The sequence below is a fragment of the Phoenix dactylifera genome, chromosome 1, assembly GCF_009389715.1.
Source record: "Phoenix dactylifera cultivar Barhee BC4 chromosome 1, palm_55x_up_171113_PBpolish2nd_filt_p, whole genome shotgun sequence".
In the NCBI taxonomy this organism is placed as follows: domain Eukaryota; kingdom Viridiplantae; phylum Streptophyta; class Magnoliopsida; order Arecales; family Arecaceae; genus Phoenix; species Phoenix dactylifera.
In genome coordinates, this window is record NC_052392.1 from 17,865,219 (window position 1) to 17,878,577 (window position 13,359).

At 37.8% G+C, this 13,359-nt stretch overlaps 1 long non-coding RNA gene across 2 annotated transcripts; it reads right to left on the reverse strand.

The window, feature by feature from the left end:
- Positions 1-3,746: 3,746 nt before the first annotated feature.
- Positions 3,747-12,977, reverse strand: LOC120111442. Of its 2 annotated transcripts, XR_005512630.1 has the most exons (3): positions 12,790-12,977; positions 9,146-9,350; positions 3,747-8,712 (listed from the first exon to the last, which is right to left on the reverse strand). It is a non-coding gene; the product is annotated as an uncharacterized LOC120111442 (long non-coding RNA). The 2 variants fall into 2 exon arrangements; XR_005512629.1 differs by lacking the exon at positions 12,790-12,977 and having other exon boundaries at positions 9,146-9,738.
- Positions 12,978-13,359: the final 382 nt, after the last annotated feature.

Sequence of the window (13,359 nt, forward strand, 5' to 3'; positions counted from 1 at the left end):
AGGCAGGATGGTGGTTTTTTTCTCCTTTTGTGGGAGATGGTGATATTTTTGCGAGGGGGAGAGAGTTTAAGTCTCAGTGGCAGGGAGAGTTTTTGTGAGATGCATGAAGTTTTTTTTTTTTTTATGAGAGATGCCGTACTCATTATTTAGATTTTTATTTTTTAAAATAAATTATATTTTTCTCTAAATTTTTTTTGCCCACCACTATTGATTCATTTAATTGATATTTGTTTCTGATCCTGGCATGTTTGATGCACATTACGTAGCATATATTTGCCAAATGCTTCTGCATTAGATAGCTTCTAAGATTTTGCTTGACCCTTTATAATTAAATACGAACAAAATCTTACCTCTATACAAATAATAAAAAAACACCAAAACTCTGCGCATGAAGTTTGGCTTCTCAACTCAGCTAGAATTCCTATGAAACAATGAAGTTAACTTCAAGTTTGTTTTAAGAGATATCAGCAAGCTTTGGCCACGTCTTAGCGACACATCTCCAGGATATTTTTCAAGTGTCTCCAACATTAATTTCATCAAACACTTGCCCTCAATTGTGCATGAGCAGTTAACACATTCAGATTACAGGATCATATTATGGCAAATTCATCTCTTGAGAATCCTAGTCTTGTCACCATTATTTTAATATCCACTTCCAGCTCTGCTCTGATACGATGTTGAAATCACTACTTATCCTAAAAGCTTAAGCTAATAGGATGAGATAGATTTATTTATATATTTTATATTTTTTTACACTTCCCCTCACATGTAGGCCGGACTTTTTTTTTAATGAATGAGCCCAACATATGAAATTTTTAATAATGGAGTTTCGAACTCAGGACCTCTACTCTGATACCATGTTAAAATCATCACTTATCCTAAAAGCTTAGGGCTCGTTTGGTTCGCGGGAAAAAAAGGGGGGGAAAGTGTGGTCAACGGGAAAATAATGAGATGTCTCTTGTTTGCTTGGAGTTTTCAAAGGAGAGAGATGGAAAGTTGTATTCCTATGGAATTATGATTCCCATATTTCATGAAAAAAATTTTCCCATGAAGCGAGAATCACTCCATTTTTATTTTTTCCCAAAAAGGCCATTCAACATTAAAGAAGCATTAAAGAGGCATTAAAGACCTAATTTTTATTAAGGGTATAATAGGAATTATACATAACTTTCTCAGGAAAATGAATGGTCAACCAAACATAAGCACTTTAAAAATTTGTCACTTTTCCATGGTCAACCAAACATGCCAAAAGTACTTTTCTAGGCATTCTCTTCTTAGGAATCTGCTTCTCAGGAATCATATTCCTAAAAGGAAAAATACTTTCCGCGAATCGAACGAGCCCCTAATCTTTTGGAACAATTGGTGATTTTAACACTTTTTGATAGCAAGAGAGCCTCTGATCATGGCTGTCCTCATGAAGATTTTTTGTGATCGATGGTGTCAAAGGTGCTGAGAAGGAGGAGATCCATGCGTGCTTGAGTCTCGATAATTATTTGAATTTTTAAAATTCTTTACCTTTTTTATGAGTCTCGATATGGTGAACATTATACTTGCTGCAAATAGCATCCATTTATGAATCCAACACAACTTACAGAATTCAAATTATGCTCAAAGTGCTGAATACTGTGCAAAAGCCCAGACCGAAACAGCTACTTGAGGCATGGTTCTAATTTCATAGTTCTAAAGCGTATTTTATCTATCTAATTTCAATACATTTTATGGAATCCAATTTCGAGCTCCGAATTGCAATTTGTAGCTGATTTTCAGAATATTGCATAGAATCTGCCATTAGAGTGGTTCAAAAGAATATTGCATAGATTCTTTCAATGATAGAATCTGCCATTAGAGTGGTCCAAAAGAAGCAACATGCCATCAAATCTTCCTGAGTCAATTTTTGAGCATTTGAATTGCAGAAACATGTTAGATCGTTCTAACAACAAAAAATTTTAATAACAGTGTCTCTTCAAACAGAGCAGGTTATCTAGCAGAGGAATCCATTTCAGCTCACTACCCAAGCATATAATCGTATTCTTTATGAGTATAATTTTAGAGATCACGTAACAATCTGCATCGCCTATAATAACTTTTTTTATTAGCATAATTCTGTATCTACCTATATTATTAGTACAACCTTGCTAGAGTGATTTTAGGGATCACATGATAACTTGTATCAGTCAGTATTATTTTCCATTGTTAGTGTGATTGTATATCAGGCTATATTATTTTTCTTGTACGAAGTCCATATATAAAAATATATAACCCTTGAGATGTATCGAATATGATGGAACGGACGAATAAAATTATTTTTCTCTCTTTTGTTCTTTTGTTTTTCTCTTCTTCTGCCAATATTTTAACATTCCCCCACCTTTCTCTCTCTCTCTCTCAACAAAAATTTACAAGCATAAAATCCATTACCAAATATTTAATCAGTTGATGAGATTATACGCTCGACAAATTAATATTCTTTCACCTTAGATTGGTGTCACAGGCAATGAATGCATAATGAAGGCCTAAAGCTCCAAAAATCAGCAGAGGCCTAAACAACATGGATCACAATATTTCAACAAATGTCCATAAACAGCATTTAACAATCAAATCGATGGAAGTCAAAATGGACGTGAAACTAAAATTGTGATTAAGTGATCCCAGCAATCAGTTGACAGAATCCCATTCCCTCACCAGATAAAAAAAAAGACCAGAATCATTCCTTCATATAACGTCGCTGGCTCCTTAATCACAATCCAGCACGGAAAATGCCCCCTTAAAAGCAAGTCCACAGAAGGCAGGAATAAGAATAACCTCCGACCATGGTCTAAAGTATGGTTCCGAATCTCTCGAAACTTTTATGAGATCATGCCAATCCAAATACGCCCCACTCCACAATATTTCTTCATCTAAGATGATTCAATTGTCATAAAGAAATGTGATACGATTAGCATTATTACCATGCAATCATTGTTTGAAGCGGTCATCGATGATTGCATGCAAACTTAGAATTATTAATGGCAGCATTTGTTGGAAAAGTGTTTTGCCATATCTTTATTTTATAAAAGTATTATAAAAAATAATCTACTAAAAAAATCAGAAAATTGAAAAAAAAACTTGATTGGATTAAAGCATGTGGTATAGACTATCCTAAGAACGTTTTTCATCCCCTATGTACAGATTTACGGCGATTTCATCCCCAAGGTACAACAATCCAACTCAGCGCGATCCTCCTATAACAAGTACGAAAGACTAATCAAATCATCTCATGGCTGGTTACCTCCGAAATTTCTCTTAGGATAGCTCAAGCTCGTGAGAGAATTCTATCGAACAAAGCCAATTATTAGAGGCATCGAGGGCACAACGCCTTCGACTTACTCTCAAACTTGATCTCTGGAAGGTTTGACCTATTTATAGACTTTGTCTGGTTATCGATACGGTGCGGCATTTTTAAAGATGCAATGTTTCAGAAATATCGCATCCCTACGGAAATTGGAACCAACATTATTTTCAGAAAAGTTGTGGCGTACGATGAAAAAGAATAAGACTTTTCAAATTTTCAAAATGTAAAATTTAGAAAATAAAACTGGTATATTTGTTTTTAAAATTAAAATTTTTTTCCTAAGTTAAAACTCTAAATTTCTCCGCTTCGACATCATGCAATCTTTAGACATATTCGTCTAGAATCACCAAAAGCTCACCCACGAGATCATGGAGAAACCACCTCGTGCACGAACTGGCCAGAAAAGAGCAGGAAAAAGGAGCCAAAAACCAACCTTTCCAATTATGGATGCCTCCGACTAAGTCGAAAGTCAAAATCTCCATGTCGGTCCCAGCCAAAGATCATGAGCCAGGCATGATCCCCACTCCATATCTCTCATCTCCAACTTTCCTCCAACAAAGATTCTCTTCCCATCAGCAGCCCAACAAACAATTTAGAAAGCAAACCACCCAATGCGAGTGGGCCCGCATCCCTTACAAGACGTGGCCCACTTACTGTTTTTAGCCTCTGCACTTCCATCCTAAAAAGGAAAGAGTCAAGCTGGCACCACAAAATCATACACTGCCTGTGAGAAAAGTTCCACCAGGGAATGGGTTAAGAGAATATCTACATACCATTCCACTGGCTCTCCATTGCCAGCTTCCGAGTCACCATTTGAAACACCCATCTCTGCCCATATATACCATCTCCATCAACAGATCAGATGGTGAAAGAGAGGCCGGAGTCTCATCTTTTTCTCATCCAAGGCCTTACGTGAAGAGGCAGAGAGTGGAATGCAGCCAAGGATGACTTGCCGGCATTAGCCTTAAGAAGAGGAGACTCTACCTCACTCCTAAGTTGCCGGCGAGTCTGTCCTTGGCTACCTTCTGCTCTCTTCTTCTCACACAAGGCCCTTGCATGACTCAAGCAATGCCCCCTGAAGAACTTCGGCGGCGCCAAGAGGTATGACCTGAAAAATTTAGGCTTCTGAAACAGTAAGATATTCATGGTGTCTAGTTTTTTCTTTTCTTTTGTTTTCTAACCTTCGTATGCAACCTTTCATAGTTTTTTCTTGTTTCTTTTGTTCATGGATCGTGCAGTACTAGTGAAAGATGCATTCTTGAGCGACCAGTATAATGTCAACGAAGAGCACTATGAAAATTTTTACAATACAAAGTGTAAACCTGTGCTTCGAGATGATGCAACAACAGATAAGAACATAATGAGCGGCCTAATGACGAAATCAACTTCAAAACTGGATGGCCGTATTTACCATCATATACAAATTTATCAAGAACCAAGCCAGTCATACTTTGTCTTAGACACACTTCATACTATTAAGTGCATATCAAGCAGAGTAGAAAAATCTGATTATGAGTTGGATTGAGTACACATAAAACATACTGTAAAATGGATTATAAGCAGCAATAGCTCTCTTAGCACTCAAAATTATTTATGTGGCAGGATGATCATGTGTTTACCCATTGTTGGAATATGAGGTACGCATAAATACTGAAAGGATTGCTAAGGATTTTTCAAAAGTTAAATGAGTAATGCCAACTCAAACAACACATGCATACAATGCATATGAGTTGAAGAACTCTAATGAATGCAAGATACTGCTAGCGCTATCGCTTGCCCTTCCTTAGGTCCAACACTTTCACCTCTTGATACGTAATAAATTTCATAGTTCAAAAACGAGTAGTTTATTCGATGTCAAAATCTCAACGCATGTAACATGACAGCAGTAATTTGATTTGTGCAACTCCCTCCAGTAGAGACATGAGTTCTTGAGCTATTCCTTCCTGAATTTCTTCACCCCAGGCCTCGGACAAAAAGATGCCAACCAGCAAGCTTTAGAATTCATTCAAAGAACTAAATTACCTATCAGCTCATGGAGAAGCTGGTGAAGTCAATAATGCCAATTAGAATGACCATGATTACAGTTTAAAAAAAATAAACCTTAAGATTTGAAACAATACCTAAAGTCCAGGACTGAATATTGCCTCCTCAAATACCAACTATATTTGAATCAGGGATCCCTTTCTTGTACAATGTTTGCATTCAGTGAGTACGATGATGACTAAGTAAAGATAACTCAACATGAAGAAATATATGCCGTCAGGCTTACCTACGCTCTACCCATTCTTTCGCCAGCAGTAGTTAATCCAACAAAGATGTACCTTACAACCTTCTCCAACTCTATTATAATTGCTCTGAATTGACATAAATTTGCTTTAAGATTTTTATAGACATTCTACTTTGCTCAAGACTTGTGGTAATTATGTTTAATATCGTGGCTGAGAGTTCCACATGTGCACCATAACAAGGGAAATCACAGGGAAATGTTAAATATCTCTCTGCCTACATTTCACCTAAGTATGTAGTGCTACAAATAGCAACAAATCTCAGCTAATCTATTTAGCAGAAAAAGAATGTACCATGAGATTTACAGTTTTCATACTTTTTTATTTTATTCAGCATATTCTTGAAATAATATTATAGAAATGACGATAAGAATTCTGAAACATATTAAAGAGATGAACAACCTAAAAGTTACTATTCCATGACAGAACAATAATATGGTAAAGTTACAAATCTATAATGAAAATAGTGATTTTTCAATGGAAAATCCACTTAATTATTGGTTTTGCAACATATTGCTGGATTTATTCTCTTTTTTTTTCAGAATAGTACAAATTTGGGGTGAATGATTTTGCCCCTGGATCAGCAAAAAATGTCAAAGTTTTCCCTTGACATAACAATATTGAAAACTATATCGAGTTACAGATTAAAAGAGAATAACCAACCACGCTTTGCTAAAAGAGTGCCTTCAGATGACAAAGTTGCATGGATCAGCAAAAATGCAATGAACAGTTATTCTGTGGATGCCTGTTTGGTCAACATTCACTGAACCAAGGAACCACGATTTCAAAATTTTTACTTGATTCTGATCATGACACCAATTTCAGTGTTCCATTGACATAACAGTGGATTAATCATATCTACAGCCTCAAGAGTTTTCACAGCACTAAAATCAGTTGTTGTCACATGTAAAAAATGCAGCTATCTAAGTCAAAACTCCAAGATAAAGCACAGTCAAAGCTTTCCTCCAAGAGAGAATATTACATATGCATAGCACAATTTAGCGATAAATGTTCACGTTCTCAAAAGAAAAGGCACCTCCAATTGCGCTAGAAGTTTCTTAGAATTTCTAATGTTGCATTTTTCATAAACAAAAGAATTAAAGGTTGAGATATTCTCCATAGCATTATTCAGCTTATAACAAGCAACATGGCGGACTAACTTTTCCACATGTATAATATTCTATGCTCTGTGTCCCAAATGATTCTACCGTCTTTGGCTTACCTATAGACATACTCTTGGCTTCCAACAGATCTATGGCATCCTTAGAAAACATTTGCATTCTTTCATTTCTAGAGAAAGATTCTCCAACTTCCCTCTTGCCATGACATCTGCCATTCTTTTACTTACAATTATTATGAAACTCAAATTGCAAAAATTTTGCCAATCATTCACCAGCTAGAGCTTAATTTCCTTCTAGGTCCAATGCAATAATTATTAACCTCTTAAGATTTTATTAATCATGCTAGTCGGTTGAAGTACCAAGGTTGACCTACCAAGAGGCAAGTGTGGGTGTAGATCAGCAGTACTTATAGTTTAATTTGGTTGTAAATTATATTTAATTACCAATTATTGTATACTCAGGCTTCTTGTAGTTACCAACAAACAACTTGATTTGTCATGGGCGTATACTTGCCAACCATCCAACACAGACACATCAAGCAATGCCTGAATTTAATGGAAATATGCATGTAGTTCCACTTGAGCACTAAGATCCAAAATGAACACATAGCCATATCAACCAGAAGTGAAATATCAATTCCTTTGGAGATTGCTAGTATAGCCCCAATTCCATTAGATAAATGATCTGAAGTCAGCACAACCTGGCACCTGAACACTGTAACATCACCTAGAGAGAAAGTCTGTCTTGTTTGCCAGAATGGTGGTCTGAAGTGAACCGCTAATAATAATTTTAAATCTCCCTTGCATCTTTCAATGTCTCAATTTCTGCTCCAAAAACTTCTTACTTGGCCCAAAATCATGCATCCTCCTTTATCCCATTCTACCAAGATATCATTACTTTCAATATCTGAAGTTCACCCTATGTTGTTGGCTTTCTCTGACTACACCTCAATCTCCACAATCCTTTGGTTGACCAATCAAATTTGTGTCAGCTCAGCGCCCTATTCTCAGCTCACTACCAACAATAGTGTAGGCAAATTAAATCTTAAAACAATTCCTCATTCCTGCCATTTGAGTTTTTACATTGTAGAATAAAAACCATGAAATTGGTTCTCAAGCAATTGTCATGGTCCCAAAACAGTATACCAATTAAATCCTAGTCCTCCATAAGATAGATCAGAATTCATTAACTTGTGGTACCTACACAATCATTGGGAATGGCCTGTCTTTTTATAATAAAGAAAATAACAAAAAGTACTATATACTCTACTTCCTGATAAGCATCTGGCTCTACAAAAAAGTATCCACTAGAACAACCTTCCCTAGCATTAAAGGGTCGCTTGAACCTTTATGACAGCAGAACCATTCAAAAAGCCGGAGAAACACTGCAGTCTTATTGGTCTACATGGCCAGACGTTTAGATAAGCATCAACCACTACTGAGCAATATCAACATGTGTAGTCCCATAACATGTAATATATTAATGAATACAACAAACTCATTCAAAGCAAATGTGCTAGTGATGGCTCAAGGGATAACAAGTAGATGTGGTTAATACAATGGCAGTATATAACATGTAAATGGACCAGCAGCTGGTAGTGGTAGCTCAGCTGGTTGGCACCTACCTCTCCAATTGAGGGCCTCAGTTCAAACCTGAGTGGTGGTGAATAACCACTGTTTCTAATGTGTGTGTGTGTGTGTGTGTAACATTTTAATGCATCATTGGACCTGGTTTGAGATGTCTCAGCAGCAAAATTATTTAGGCCTTCAGACTGCTTTTCAATGAATACAGAAAAGCAGGCCTCATACTAACCCAGCCAGAAGAGCCTAAGCATTGGCACCATATAAGTGCCACTATCCAGATGGACTGTTGGAAACTTTATTCTCAGGCTTAAACAGAATATCAACTCCAACAAGACTACCAGGAATATTGTGCCAACTATGAGCCAGTCTTGTCCTAGGCCAAACATGGACAGCATCTGCACCATTACCAAGCAAATCATTAAAAATGCAATGTTGCTTGAAATGCCATACACAGAATTCATAGAAGAATGAAGTGTAAACACACATTCACCAGAACCAACATTGAAAAAGTCCAAGAGTCCTGACAATACATGAGGAGAGCACCTCATGCAATTGTCAGAAAGTAAAACAGAAGGAATAATAACCCCACTATTCTCAGCATAAATTCCTTTGACAAAACTCAAATTCCTTGTGGCTAAGCATGGGCACTTGCATATCTCATTGTATAGTCAAGATTTTATTCCCAATGCTATCTAATTAATGTTTTAGTGGCAATGGAGTCATGTAAGGGTAGCCCAACACATTTTAGTGGCCTAGACAATTACTTTCAAATGCTGTAGATCTTCCTAAATGAGGAAAAAGTTTGATGATATAAAGAGAGGGAATTACCTTTGCACTAGAAGTAACAAATCACTTTTGAAAATTTTGTCGCGAAGGTGTAACAGGCATCCCAAGATTTCCATCACTTTTCCACACAACCAAATGAATCAAACAGAGAATACGACAAGCACTTTGTCAAGCAGACCAGCCTATATATATGAACACCATATCAGCGATATGAAGTAGGAAGAGCACAAGATGGAGAAGATGGGTCCTGCAAGTTCATCCTCCTCTTTAGTCTTTTGAAATATGGAAGTATCATGACATTCAAGAGTTGTCACCAGGCCTTACATGAAGAAGCAGAGAGTGGAGTGCAGCCAAGGATGATCTGCCGGCATCAACTTAAGAGAAAATTCCTCTACTGCAGACTGTCGGCAGGTTGTCCTTGGCTACATTTTGCCCTCGTCTTCTCATGCAAGGCTCGTGGAAGGGGCAGATCGCAGCTATCCGCAACCATGTTAGCATGGATTCCTAAATAATGTGGTTTCTTAAGTGCATGTTGGTGCTAGAAATATGAAGTGTAAGGCCTCTTCATTTGCAAGCAAGAAATTCATTTTGTTGCACTTCTGCAGAATGCCCACATGTGCTTGTGTACACACGTAGAGAGTGAAGGGGGGGGGGGGGGGGGGGGTAAGGGGGCGGCATTGGATAACTATCTTATAATTTTATAGAGATGTCAAAATATAATAGCATATTTTTTTAAAATAGCCTTCATTCATTGATATCCAGACTGGAGCAATCTTGCTGAATCGCAATACATCAAGGTATGCAAATGATTTTGATTATAGATAAAACAATTCAAATTTAACAATATAAGTACTTAATAAACAAAGTTATTTATCTGATACAAACAAGGTCGGTGGAACCGGTACCGGGACTTGTACCGGTTGCCCAACAATACAGTATGGTTCAGTACGGTGCTATGCCGACTTGTGGCATATCGACAAAGGGAAGCTAGAGAGAGAAGGGGATAGGGAGAAGAAAAGAGAGGGAGGGAGGGGCCTTTCACGCCTCCTCTCCTCCTGCCATGCCATAACAAAAGCGTGGAAAGGAGAGAGAGACAGATGGAGGGAGAGGGAGGGTGGGAGAGAGAGAGAGGCCAAGAGAGGGAGAGGGCATTCGAGCCCCCTCTTCTCTGGTGCTATATAATAGGGGCAGAGCCCTTGTTTCGAAATGAAAAGATTAAGGGGATAGAGCCCCTATTTCGTTTCAAAAAAAGGGCATTTTGAAACGAAAAGGTCAAGGGGATAGAGCCCCTATTTCTTTTCAAAATAGGAGCTCTGCCCCTGTTACATAGCGCCGAAGGAGAGGGAGCTCGAAAGCCCTCTTCCTTTCTCACTCTCGGCCTCTCTCTTCCCCCTCCCTCTTCCTCCCTCCCTCTCTCCCTCTCTCGTCCTCTCTTTCTTCCTCTCCCTCTCCCTGTCCCTTGCCAGTGTTTTGAATTGAGGGGCGGAACCGTATTGATCCACTTTTGGTATAGCTTGGTTGCCCCAAACCAAGCGGTTTAGGATGGTACAGTGAACCATGGATACAAGCATGTACCTCTTGATTTTGTGAGGCCACTTGCTGAGTACTTGCACACCTATTTAATCACTACCTGAATAAATAGATAATTGGAAGACTTGTATTGTACTATTGATGAATATATACTTAATAACACATTTTGCAGTTGCGTTACTCCATTGAAACCTCAAGAGAAGAACTGATGGTTCATGGACTTTTAGAAGTAACTTAGGAGCTGTAGGTGAAGGTATAGCTATGGAAACAAAAGCTTTAGAAATTGTATGAAGGTTCAACAAAAACACAAGGGTAAATTGTGACTCCATACTCCATTTTGCAATAGAAGGCATCATTGCTCATAATGAATGTTAAAGGCCAAAACATAAGGATAACATGAAAAAACAATTGTGCAGGAAGTGTTGTTCCCCGCTTCCAGGGAATCTTTAATATATATGGAATTGTAAATATAATTTTGCAGATCATGGCAAGTTTCTTGTCATTTAATTTTTATTCAAGGAATTTTTACAGTTCTCAGTTGTTCTTGCAACAAAATTTTATTATGTTGAATTTAAGTTCTTGCATGGTTCCTTCTTTGTTTGACAAATGCATTTCCCTTTAATATGAGGCACTTGCTTCATTTCCAATTCTCTCGAGCACTATAAAGAAAGCCATAGTCGATGTGTATCAACCTTATTAAAAACCCTCTTAGTATATAACCACTAAAAGATTAGTCCCATGCTTTCATATATGTAATCTTGCCATTCAAAAACTAAAATCAAACATGTGCATTTGCATGTGCTTCATGCTAGTTGATTCGACATTCGTTACAACCAGACAATTTTGAGATATTAGAGATATGAAGCCAAAGACAAACAAACAAACTCATGATTTATGAGCGGACAATCTTTTTTTTTTTTTTTTTTGAAGGGAGAAGGGAGGAAGTGAAATACTTCCCCTCAAATTTTATTCAGTAGAAAATAAATCTGTACAAGAGAAAAGTAACAAAAGTTACAAAATCCGAGAGAACAAGGGAGCAAGGGTACTCATAAGCTGATCGTGGCTCTCTTTTGCTTTGCCATCACAAAGATTACCCTGTAGAAGGTGAAGATATTTTTTATCAAAGAAGATTCTAGAATTTCGTTCCAAACAAACTAGCCGACGCATTGCCATGACAAGCTGATCCCAGGCTCTTCTCAAAGGAGATTTAATTTTTCTACAGCACCATGAAGTCTAATGGTCCTGAAGATTAGTCGGCAGCCTAGAGAACTTGAGGTGTGTCTTCAAGACTGACCAAAAGGTTCTTATGAATGGACACTTTATAAAAAGGCGTTTTACAGACTCAACATTTGCAGCACACAAGGGACATCCAGAACTAACTCCCCAACCCTTCTTCGCAAGTACCTCTCCCATATATAGTCTATTTTCGAGAGCAAGCTAGAGTAATATTTTAGCCTTCTCAGTAGTAGCTGCTGCCATCCAAACAGGTGTACAATAAGGCTAAAGGATACCCAATTCATGGTTTAGAAATTTGCAGAAGGAATTTACTGAATAGTTTCCACTACTTGTGAGTTTCCACACAGGTGCATCTGCCATTCTGCTTGGCCTCATGAGTGGACAATCAATACCGAGTTTAGAATGTGTTAAAGTAACAGATCTAAAACACAGAAAAGATGACGGTGATGTAATGCAACGGGTAATACATAGCCTGATCAAGACAAACTTCATGCTTTTCTTAATGTTTTACTTCCACACGTACGTGATCGATCCTTTGAAAATTCCCCTACTTTTCTATGTAATAGTTGGTGCAATTTTGTACACTTTTATCTCAAATATCCATCTAGTCAAATCTCAACTAATATAGTTTATTTAGTCGTAATATCTCATTGCAGTTTTTGGACTTCGATGATGCCAGACCTGATAGCTCCCAATTATGATTCTTCTAAACAAGTTTCTCCAGTAGATTCCTCACTCCGTTTTTTTTGGGGAAAAAAAAGAAAACTTTCGTGCTTCTTTAATCAATCCCACACATAATGCGACTGATATGATCTACATTTCTAGTTTTCCTCTCCCTCAGCAAGCTAATGTCGAAGATCTACAACAGATACAAAATATCTTCAACCAACAGGAAAGAGATGAGGAAGAACTTCCCAAACCTTAACCGATACATGATCGAAATCCCTCGGCAAATCCTCGAGATCCTTCTTTCCTCGTCTCCGTGCGATCGGATAAACCTAGGGATGGAAATATCTCGAATAAAGGGAAAAAACAATTGTTGGCGGGGAGAGAGGGAGAGAGAGGAGGGGCGAAAGTTTTCGGGGTCTCGCCGGCGTCGCCGCGCACGAGCGCGTTATTGAGGTTCTCTTCTTAAATGCCTAAATGCTAGGGGGTTTTACGTAATAGCGCTGCCTATGCTGCTTTTTTTTTTTATATATATATATATTATTATTTTTTTTTTACACTAAGACGAGCATTTCATACATTATGGATACGAATTCACCTAATAAAATCGAAAAATAAAAGGTCCCGAAGTGCTCCGGGCATCTCTCCTTCTTCAGTCCATAGAGTGCCTCTTGAGTAGCTCATTATATATGCCGCCATCCAATCGGCTGCCTTGTTAGCTTCACGATATACATGCATAGCCTAAAATGTAACGCCCTCTCTCACTATCATCCAAATATCGCGGAGCAGAGGATGAACTCCTTTGTCGCTGCTCGGGCCTTTTC